The sequence below is a fragment of the Ceratotherium simum genome, chromosome 29 (assembly GCF_057802395.1).
Source record: "Ceratotherium simum simum isolate JZ-2026a chromosome 29, ASM5780239v1, whole genome shotgun sequence".
NCBI classification, from domain to species: domain Eukaryota; kingdom Metazoa; phylum Chordata; class Mammalia; order Perissodactyla; family Rhinocerotidae; genus Ceratotherium; species Ceratotherium simum.
The window spans coordinates 38,989,827-39,001,747 of NC_141928.1; the positions used below are offsets into that span (position 1 = coordinate 38,989,827).

Here is an 11,921-nt window from a genome sequence, read left to right on the forward strand (position 1 = left end):
TAAGCAACTGCTTTACCTGTCAGTCTAGCAGATGCCTGCGAGGTGACTACAGGGGACAGAACACGGGGTTTCCAGACACCATCTTGGCCAGTGCCTGGGAGATGCTCAGTCCCACCCACCAGGGACTCCATTCCAGCCTCAGCTTGGATCCCTCCAGTGACAGAGTAGCCCTGAGTTTCCACCCACTGGGAGCAGCCCTAGCCCAGGATCTCCCCTTCAGGGCCAAACACACACTGAAGCACTAATTCGGAACCCACAGGCCATCTTCCTCTCTTTCTCTCTCTCATTAAATTGTGAATAATAATGCATTCAATTATTCTCCAAACTAAAAAGTGGTTTAATTCCTTTGAAGAATCTTGCAAGGTAGCTTGGCTAGACAGCATGCAGGACAGTCCAGTCCCTCCGGTGGGGGAAACAGGGTCTTCCACTGGCCTGTCTTTTAGTCCAGCAAGTAGGCATTTGGATTGATGGTGCAGTCTTTTTTCTGAGCATTGCTGGCTGTGGTGACAACCCCACACACAAACACCCTGCCATCTCCGATGGATCATATAGCATGACACTCATCCAAGGGACAGTTGTTGGGCAAGAGAGGCAGTAAGATGGTCACCCTGTTGGCCTTGATCCTCTGCAAGTTGATTTCCATGCTCTGCCAGTGGCTGTGCACTCCGAGGATGTTGTCTTGATAAAATGAGAGCAGGAGCTGGTGGTTGAACTCAATAGCGAAGGTGATACTCTAGACCACCTTGCCAGTGTTGGTGTCAAAGCAGTTCACCACCCTGACCCGGGAGATGGAACACTTTACCAAGCACCGCCCAGTGATGATGTACAGGTTCTGGTCATCCTTGGTGACCACGGCTCTGGCATCCATAGGGATGCCCATCTTCCCTGCCAGGCACCAGGCCTCCTTGCACTCATCATAACAATAGATGTCAGAGACATACTGTCCTGGGGCAATGCTCCCACCCAATGAGTACACTGCACCCCACAGGTCACGATGGTATGGAAGACAAGCCCGATTGGCAGGTTAGGCAACTTGGTCCAGGAGTTGCCATCCACATCATACCGCCAAGCCATCTTCAGCCATGAAATCTGGTCAGTGGTGCCACCAGAGATGTAGATGTAGCCACCAGCAGAGGTGGCACTAAGTGCTGCTGCCTGATAGGGCATCTCTGAGAGCTTCAACCACAGGTTCTCCTGGATGATATAGGCAAACACTCCATTGTTGAACTTGCCCTGGGCCTTTTGGCTACCTAAGATGACCACCAAATCAAGCAGGACCCCCTTCTGCTGGTAGCTCCGCAGGCTAGATGGCCTCTCCTGCTTTTGTTCCACAAGGACACTCTCAATCAGGGTAGCGTGGGCTCAGCTGTTCTCCATGCTCCTCAATTTGTTGCTGGCAAACATCAGCGTCTTGTTGGAGACGGCGCTGAGATTAATGCAAGAGAAGAACTTCGTGAAATACTTCTCCCACTAATCCTTCCAGAAGTACACACCATTTATGTGTGCCCTGAGAGCCTGGTCCTTGTTGAGCACATGCAAGTTTTCATTTTGAAGCAAGCAGCCAAAGATGGCAGGTGGACAGCACATGAAGCCCTCAGGCCTGGAGCCCTCAGGACTGGCCCAGTAGTGGAAGTTGTCACGAATGCCAGTGTAGGCCAAGTCTGATACCTCTTTGAGCCCAAACATCTCAGCCAAGACAAGTAGCACAAGCAGTTGACAGGGCTAATGGACTTAATCAAGAAGTCATTGCAGTGGTTTCGAAGGCACGGTGTATTGAAATACCTGCCCCCACAGAGGAGCTCATCCACATTCTGCTCCAAGATCACCACCTTGCTGCTGCAGAAGTAGTCCAGGAGCTGGTCCACTGTGGCTGGACTCAGGTAGTTGGGGTCAAGGGTGATAAAGAGCTCATCGGTGGTCTTCACATCACCTCTAGAGGTGAGGCTCTTCACTACTGGAGAGACATTGTGATGTGCATAAAAGACATGGTGGTCCACAGTCAGGGCCATGTCCCTGTACTCTTTGCATTTCCTCTGCTCATTCAGTTTCTGCAGTAGGAAGCTGTCGTAGTTTTTCTCAGTGAATTCCCATTTAACGGTGCTTCTTGTTGGCTGAAGCAGAAGATCAGCAGCAGGTACTGGAGAAAAGACTTTCTTAGGCAATTGGGATTCAGATTGATGGTTGTTGGCAGAGAAGTTTATTGGGGAGGAGTAGTGGGTGGGAGAGAGGATGATGTCATAGAGTCAATGAGGTCATCACAATGCAGGTCCCCCTGAGGCCTTTCTCAGATGCTCAGTACTTTCTCCCCTCTGATGGTTCCAACCTGCCAAGGCCAGATACCCTAACAGGACCTAGTACCAAAGACCCAGAGCTCAGGAGGGAACTCAGAGATGGGTTGCGACTGCCTCCTGAGACCTTCAAACCTCTTGTTCAAGGCTGCTTCTGGAATGTCAGAACCACTTGGGCAGGGGATGGTGTAAAGAGGGATAAGGGCAAGCTGGGGGAAGGAAAGAGATTATTAGACCATCTAGAAGTATCCTCCCATTGTACAAGAGGGAAACTGAGGCCCAGACAAGAGAAGGGACTTGTCCATGATTACACAGCCAGTTGGAAGTAGAGCAGGGCCTGGAAGCCAAGCCTTCTGTAACTTAGTACTCTTTCCGCCCTTCCAGGAAGCTGAAACCTGTCCACCATGGTGGCCCTGCTGGTATTTGAAATCCTGGTGGCACAGCTTTCAGCTTCACAGCAACATGCAGCCACCACAGTATGACAACCAGATGGGTGGTGTGGTTCCCTGAGTGGGAAACGCACCCATAGTGACAGGAGTTGAGAGTGCTGAATCTTAACTACTAGACCACCAAGGCTGGCAGGATTGGTTTATGACGTGTTATTTCGTTAACACAAATGGTATTAATCACTCTATTACTTTCTGCACACTTTTTTCCACCATTTTCAGTTCAGTTATAGAAGAATGCTCAAGAAGCCATCATTCTCCTCAGGGTTATTTATACTCTGCCTCAGTGGCTCTCAAAATATGCCCCTCCCCTCAGCTGTATTAGCATCTCCTAGGAGTTTGTTTAAAATGCAAAGTATCAGGCCCCAGCCTAGCGAAGTGAATGCAAAGCTCAGGAGGCGGGGCCCAGTAAATGCCCTTTTACCCAGCCCTCCAGGCGACTGTTATACAGGCCAAACTCTGAGAGCCACTACTCCACCTTCTGCTACTCAAAACTACCTCACCATCATCTGTGCCCTTGCTAGAAATCTGCATTTTAACAAGAACCAGGTGACGCATAGGTAAATTAACGTGTGAGAAGCGCTGGTCTATCTCAGAGCTGTAAACCTAACCCGAATTCATATTACCCACAGCCCCCCACACACAGAGTATCTATGAGTGGTTTCTGAGGGTGGGAAGGGGGAAGGCCAGTGGAAAGAGCCATGGTTAGGCTCTTTTAATCTCTTTGAATTTGAATCTATCACTCCTGTGGGAAAAACATCACTGCATGCCCTAGTTAGGCAGAGCATGTTAGCAGTGCCATCTTTTGTTCGTGACAGACAGCACATAACGGATACTGGCTCAACACAAGGTTGACATAAGGGAAGCCATATTGTTGAAAAGAAGCCATGTTGTAACTTTGAATGACCTCTGACTAACTAACTCAGCTGGATATGCACCCTCCAGGAGACCTAACTGCTCTGTAGATTTTACAACCCCTCCTTGTGCATGTACCTCCCAGCTGTGATAACATGATAACATGTTAACTTTGTTCGAGTTCCTTAGGAATGTGATGACTCCTGGACAGAGAGTCTATCTGGTGTGACCACTCCTAGTCTGGAACACCAGAGGGTCAACATTTCTAACTCCCTCCCCTGTATCTCACTGGCCTATATAACTGCTTCAAGATTCTGTGCCCCTTTAAGATGGTTCTTTTGGACATTAGTCAACCATCTTCCCCCTTGCTAGCAAACTGTAATACAATGCCCTTTCTCTGCCACCATCTTGCCTCTTGACGACTGGCTTTTGTCTTGCGGTGAGCAGATCATGCCCGTTGTGCAGTAACATAACTACCATTAATCCTGGAAATATATTGCTCTTAGGTGTCAGTGTTATTTCATGAGTTTTCACTTTTCTTTTAAAATAAGTGAATTTCAATTTTAATCCCAGGCATAATAAAATTATATAAGACTAGCTAACCTTTGTTTGTATCACCAATATTGGAGTGGGAATCTACCATTTTAAAACAAACCAAGGGGATACACCTTCTCTGTTCTAACAAAGGTACCTTTACCTCAACAACTGCATCTACACTCAACTTCCATGCCACAGCCTCCACCTCCACACAGCTTGTGGGGAGAGTAAAATATCCCCAGAATTCCACATTTAACTCCCTGCAGCCTCCCTCAAAGGCTCAGAAATTTTCTTTGATAACCTGCACCCTAAGGCCCCTGCCTCAACCTCTCCCTTTGCTCTTCTCTCATTTTCCTCCATTGAGTCTCAGCCTGTCCTGAGTCAAATGTGAACATGCTGACTTTCTCAGGAAATTTGCCAGGTGAACTACATACACATTTGTGCCTGAGAATCAGTCTCCCTGCTCAATGTGGCCCGACTCAGCCCAATACCACGATTTGCTTTTTTAAGGCAGTTCCAGTTTCACTTCTAGTTCCTCCCAGGCTAGGGCCCCGCCCCAATGCAACAGAGCCGCCCTCTGAGCTTTCCTAACCCAGGAAGTAGCCTGGTCACTTCTGTGGGGCCCATACCCAATTTGACTTGCCTCTCTGACTTCTTAAAGTAATCTTGGAATCAAAATTTCTTTTTCTTTTTTATAATTTTTATTTATTTATTTTTTCCCCCAAAGCCCCAGTAGATAGTTGTATATCATAGCTGCACATCCTTCTAGTTTCTGTTATGTGGGACACGGCCTCAGCATGGCCAGAGAAGCGGTGCGGCGGTGCGCACCCGGGATCCGAACCTGGGCCGCCAGCAGCGGAGCATGCGCACTTAACCGCTAAGCCACAGGGCCGGCACGGAATCAAAATTTCTAAAGCCACTTTTCAACTTGATAACTTTTCTCCCATGGAAGTAAAGACTTTTAAAAAAGCCTTAAAATAAATTTGGGCCTTGGGTTTTTAATTATATAGTATTGGGAAAAATAATGTAAGTCTTCTATCAAAACAATTGTGCCCCTCCCTCTTCTCAGAAGCCAGCTAGGGATGATGGCTCCAAGCCTGAAACTCCCACTCCTTTTTGCTGAGCTCATTGGGAATGTCAGGGAGTGATGTTTGGGGAGCAGAGTAGTGGGAGGGAGAAGGGCATTGTCTGGATTTGACCAATTTATATCCATTTGTGCCCCCATCTCTATACTCCTAATATACTTTATACAGGCTCCTCTTATGGGTCTTAGCAACCCACCCCAGCCTAAATTATATGAACTCTTTTCTGGAATATTTGACAATGAAGGAAGCATTTCTACAGTTTCTCAGGAATCACCCTGTAAATATTAATAATTGCAATAAGGATAAAAGAAGAGAACTTTAAGTGTAAGTATTTACAAACACTCTGCCTGCTCCCTTTACCCTCTAATCAGGAGCATAACAGAAGCTGAGAGCAGGCCAGACCAATTTCCAGGAGAATGAATGGGAGCAGGGAAGGGGGAGGAGGGAAATTAGTCAAGGTTGGGGGTGGGAATAGATGGAGGAAATCAAAAGAGCTCTCACCCTAAGGAGTGGAACTCTGGGGACAGAACCTTGTAATGACGATTTTCATTAAATAATTGTATGCTTTGCAATATAGTTCCCCTCTTGTTTTCAAGGGCATTTAGTGAAGACTTACACTGCTTTTCAATGCTTTTTTAGAGACTCATTTGTGTTTCTCTTGGATGCATGACTGACCTAATTTTGTCCTCAAAGTGACAAGGTACATTCCAGTTAAGTAACAATAATTTTAATGCTACTACTACTATGAATAGCAATTTATTGAGTGCCTATAATATTCCAGGTCCAGACACTTTTTTAATCTCCTTCATTGCATCTAATTTTTTTCTAATCAATTGCAAGTAATTTCATGTGATTGTTGATTGATAGACTATTGGAGTTACAGTCTATTCCTGGAGTCATAAACTCATTTGTCTACAGGGATCTGGCTCTAGTGAAGTGGGCTGTGCTTAACAGCATAACATTGACATTGACCATGGGATCAGGGGATACAAGGGAGGAACAGACTGGTCAATGGAGAGTCGCTGCCCCAGGGAGGCGGCTGCTGCTTCGTCACAGCCAATTTTTGCACTGAGGAAATGTGGCCTCGTTGTTACCGGATCCTGTGTAATTTTCCGCCAACAAGTCAGAAATGCGTTTTCATATATACCTAATTTCTAAATTTTCTGTTCTCTTTGAAAAAATTTAAATATAAATCTTTAGGGTGACAGTTTGTGGCCTCTGTCTATTAAAATGGGCAAAGAAGAAAAGATAAAATTAATGTTGTTTGGTCAGAAAAGCTTAAGCCACTTGGCTCTTGAGGAAAAAAAAAGGAGACCAGACCAGGACAGGGTTTGCTGCAAGGCTTCTGTGGAAATCTGGTTTCTTTCTTACTCAGTTTTCACACTTTTAGGTCTGTAGTTCACTAACTCCACTGCTGGATTTCCCAAAAGGAATTTGGGCACTGGATGGGGATGACACAGTGAAATCATAAAGAGAAGTGCTCAGATTTAAAAGATAGGCTGTGCTCCGGCTAAGTGAGACAACCAGCTCTGTTCTGGGCTTCCCCACGTTTCCCGCTATAGCGATTTCTGGGACTGGTTCCCACTGGGTGTCCAGAGGAGAAATCCACTTCTTAGGATCCTTCCACCTGCACGGTGCACTCTTGTTGAGTTCTGTGTTCTAAGGCCAGAGGGAGGGTTGGGGTGGAGGAAGGGAAGGAGAGTTAGGGGAGAGTGGGATGTTTATATTCTCAGACTCAAATAACGTCAAGTAGGGATGGACCTTAGGTAGCATTCTAGTCCAATTTTTTTTTTAATGTGAAAATTTGTTGTACATTGTTGTTTGTCAGTCACCATATAAATGCATCCCTCTACCCCTTGTGCCCACCCCCCACCCCCCTTGCCCCTGGTAACCACCAAACAGTTCTATCTGTCCGTGTGTTGGTTTATCTTCCACATATGAGTGAAATCATGCAGTGTTTGTCTTTCTCTTTCTGGCTTATTTCGCTTAACATAATACCCTCCAGGTCCATCCACATTGTTGTAAATGGGACGATTTTGTCTTTTTTTACGGCTGAATAGTGTTCCATAGTATATATATATGCCACATATTCTTATCCAATCATCAGTTGAGGCACAGTTGGGTTGCTTCCATGTCTTGGCTATAGTGAATAATGCTGCAATGAACATAGGGGTGCATAAGCCTCTTTGGATTGTTGATTTCAGGTTCATTGGGTGGATACCCAGTAGTGGGATAGCTGGATCATAAGGTATTTCTATTTTTAATTTTTTGAGGAATCTCCATACTGTTTTCCATAGAGGCTGCACCAGTTTGCATTCCCACCAGCAGTGGATAAGGGTTCCCATTTCTCCACAGCCTCTCCAGCATTTGTTATTTTTTGTCTTGGTGATTATAGCCATTCTAATGGGTGTAAGGTGATATCTTAGTGTGGTTTTGATTTGCATTTCCCTGATAATTAATGATGTTGAGCATGTTTTCTTGTGCCTATTGGCCATCTGTATATCTTCTTTGGAGAAGTGTTTGTTCATTTCCTCTGCCCATTTTTTGTTCAGGTTGTTTGTTTTTTTGCTGTTCAGTTGCATGAGTTCTTTATGTATTATGGAGTTTAATCCCCTTGTCAGATATATGGTTTGCAAATATTTTTACCCAGCCGGTGGGTTGCCTGTTCATTTTCATCCTGGTTTCATTTGCCTTCTAGAAGCTCTTTAATCTGATGAAGTCCCACTTGTTTATTTTTACTTTTGTTTCCCTTGTCTGAGTAGACATGGAATTCGAACAGATCCCTTTATGGTCAATGACAAATAGTGTACTATCTATATTTTCCTCCAGGAGTTTTATAGTTTCAGGTCTCACCTTCAGGCCTTTGATCCATTTTGAGTTAATTTTTGTGAATGGCGAAAGAAGATGGTCTACTTTCATTCTTTTGCAAGTGGCTGTCCAGTCTTCCCAGCACCATTTATTGCAGAGACTTTCCTCTCTCCATTGTATGTTCTTGGCTCCTTTGTTGAAGATTAGCTGCCCGTAGATGTGAGGTTTTATTTCTGGGCTTTCAATTCTGTTCCATTGACCTGTGTGTCTGTTTTTGTACCAGTACCATGCTGTTTTAATTACTATCGCTTTGCAGTATGTTTTGAAGTCAGGGACTGTGATGCCTCCAGCTTTGTTCTTTTTTCTCAGGATTGCTTTAGATATTTGAGGTCTTTGCTTGCCCCACATGAATTTTAGTATTCTTTGTTCTATGTCTGTGAAGAATGTCCTTGGGATTCTGATTGGGATTGCATTGAATCTATAGATTGCTTTAGGTAGTATGGACATTTTAACTACATTTATTCTTCCAATCCATGTGCATGGAATATTTTTCCATTTCTTTATGTCATCATTGATTTCACTCAATAATGTCTTATAGTTTTCTTTGTACAGGTCTTTCACTTCCTTGGTTAAATTTACTCCTGGATATTTTATTCTTTTTATTGTAATTGTAAATGGAATTGTCTTTTGAGTTCTCTTTCTGTTAGTTCATTGTTGGTATATAAAAATGCAACTGATTTCTGTAAGTTGATTTTGTACCCTGCAACTTTGCTGTAGTTGTTGATTATTTCTGATAGTTTTCCAATGGATTCTTTAGGGTTTTCTATATATAAGATCATGTCATCTGCAAACAGTGAGTTTCACTTCTTCGTTGCTTATTTGTATTCCTTTTATTCCTTTTTCTTGCCTAATTGCTCTGGCCAGAACCTCCAGTACTGTGTTGAATAAGAGTGGTGAGAGTGGGCACCCCTGTCTTATTCCTGTTTTCAGAGGGATGGCTTTCAGTTTTTCCCCATTGAGTATGATGTTGGCTGTGGGTTTGTCATACATAGCCTTTATTATGTTAAGGTACTTTCCTTCTATACCCATTTTGTTGAGAGTTTTTATCATAAACAGATGTTGGCTCTTGTCAAATGCCTTTTCTGGGTCTATTGAGATGATCATATGGTTTTTATTCCTCATTTTGTTAATGTGGTGTATCACATTGATTGATTTGTGGATGCTGAACCATCCCTCTGTCCCTGGTATAAATCTCACTTGATCATGATGTATGATCTTTTTAATGTATTGCTGTATTCGGTTTGCCAATGTTTTGTTGAGGATTTTTGCATCTATGTTCATCAGGGATATTGGTCTGTAGTTTTCCTTCTTAGTATTGTCTTTGTCTGGTTTTGGTATCAGGGTGATGTTGGCCTCATAGAATGTGTTGGGACGTGTTCCATTTTCCTCTATTTTTTGGAATAGTTTGAGAAGGTTAGGTATTAAATCTTTGAATCTTTGGTAAAATTCTCCAGAGAAGCCATCTGGTTCTGGACTTTTATTTTTTGGGAGGCTTTTGATTACTGTTTCAATCTCTTTACTTTTGATTGGTCTATCCAGGTTCTCTATTTCTTCTTGATTCAGTTTTGGGAGGTTGCATGAGTCTAAGAATTTATCCATTTCTTCTAGGTTATCCAATTTGTTGGCATATAGTTTTTCATAGTATTCTCTTATAATCTTTTGTATTTCTGTGGTATCTGTTGTAATTTCTCCTCTTTTTATTTCTAATTTTATTTAATTGAGCCTTCTCTCTTTTTATCTTGGTGAGTCTGGCTGAGAGTTTGTCAATTTTGTTTATCTTCTCAGAGAACCAGCTCTTTGTTTTATTGATCCTTTCTGCTGTTTTTATTTCAATTTCATTTATTTCTGCTCTGATTTTTATTATTTCCCTCCTTCTGCTGACTTTGGGCTTTGTTTGTTCTTCTTTTTCTAATTCTGTTAGGCATAGTTTGAGGTTGCTTATTTGGGCTTTTTCTTGTTTGTTGAGGTGGGCCCGTATTGCTATGAGTTTCCCTCTCAGGATCACTTTTGCTGCATCCCATATGAGTTGGTACTGCGTATTTTTGTTTTCATTTGCCTCCAGCTATGCTTTGATTTCTCCTTTAATTTCATCAATGATCCATTGGTGGTTTAGTAGCATGTTGTTGAGTCTCCATAGCTTTGTCACTCTCCCAATTTTTTTCTTGTAGTTGATTTCTAGCTTCACAGCATTATGGTTGGAAAAAGATGCTTGTTATGCTTTCACTCTTGTTAAATTTATATAAGCATGTCTTGTTTCCCAACATATGGTCTATTCTTGAGAATGTTCCATGTGTACTTGAGAAGAATGTGTAATCTGCTGTGTTTGGATGGAGTGTTCTATATATATCTATTAAGTCGATCTCATCAAGTTTTTCGCTTAAGTTCATTATTTCCTTATTGATTTTCTGTCTGGATGATCTAGCCATTGATGAAAGTGGGGTGTTAAGATCGCCTACTATTATTGTGTTGTTGTTAATATCTCCTTGTAAGTTTGTTAATAGTTGCTTTATGTACCTTGGTGCTCCTGTATTGGGTACACATATATTTAAAAGTGATATGTCTTCTTGGTGGCGTGTCCCTTTTATCATTATATATTGCCCCTCTTTGTCTCTCATTACCTGTTTTATCTTGAAGTCTACTTTGTCTGGTATAAGTATGGCAACACCTGCTTTCTTTTGTTTGCCAATGGCTTGGAGTGTTGTCTTCCATCCTTTCACTCTGAGCCTGTGTTTGTCTTTAGAGCAGAGATGTGTTTCCTGAGGCAGCATATTCTTGGGTCTTGTTTTTTAATCCATCCCACTACTCTGTGTCTTTTGATTGGAGAGTTCAGTCCATTTACATTTAGGGTAATTATTGATATATGAGGGCTTATTGTTGCTATTTTATCACTCTATTTCCGGTTCTTTTGCATTTCTTTTGTTTCTCGTCTTATGTGTTTCAGACTACCAATTTGGTTTGGTAGTTCTGTAAGGAGGTTCTCTTGGTTTACTCTGCCTTTATCATGTGTGATTCTGTTCTGATTGTTTGGTTAGTGTTTACTATGAGGTTTGTATAAAAAATCTCATGGATCTGATAGTCCATTTTCTGATGACATCTTATTACCTTAGACTAACTCGATTCAATCCCTTTCATCTTCCACTTCTAAGTTATTGTCACATCCTATTCCTTCTTGTGTTGTGAGTTTGTGTTTAACACGATGAGCTTATATTATTTTTTGGTGCTTACCTTCTCTTGATCTTTGGTTTTATAATTAAGTGTTTGCTAATCTATTCTGATAGAGAGCTGCAATTTTTCCCGTTTTGTTGACCTATTTTCCTCCTTGTTCAAAACTTTGAATCCCCTTCTCTTTTTTTCTCAGGCATGAGGGTCTTCTTGAGAACTTCTTCTAGTGGGGGTCTCGTGGCGATGAACTCCCTTAGCTTTTGTTTATCTTGGATAGTTATTATTTCTCCATCATATCTGAAGGATATTTTTGCTGGATAGAGTATTCTTAGCTGAAAGTTTTTGTCCTCCAGAGTTTTGAATATATCATTCCAGTCTCTCCTAGCCTGTAAACTTTCTGTCAAGAAATCGGCTGAGAGCCTGATAGGAAATCCTTTGTACGTTGTTTTTTCTCTCTAGCTGCCCTTAATATTTTTTCTTTGATGTTGACTTTTGCTAGCTTTACTACTATATGCCTTGGAGAGGGTCTTTTCATGTTGATATATTTAGGAGATCTATTGATTTCATTCACTGGTATTTCCAGCTCCTTCCCCAGGTTTGGGAAGTTCTCAGCTATTATTTCTTTGAACAAGTTCTCTGCTCCTTTTTCCCTCTCTTCTCCCTCTGGAGTACCCATAATC

General features: G+C 42.5%; 1 pseudogene; it reads right to left on the bottom strand.

Moving 5' to 3' along the window:
• Positions 1–337: 337 nt before the first annotated feature.
• LOC101405222 (calicin-like) lies at positions 338–2,694 on the bottom strand (annotated as a pseudogene).
• Positions 2,695–11,921: the final 9,227 nt, after the last annotated feature.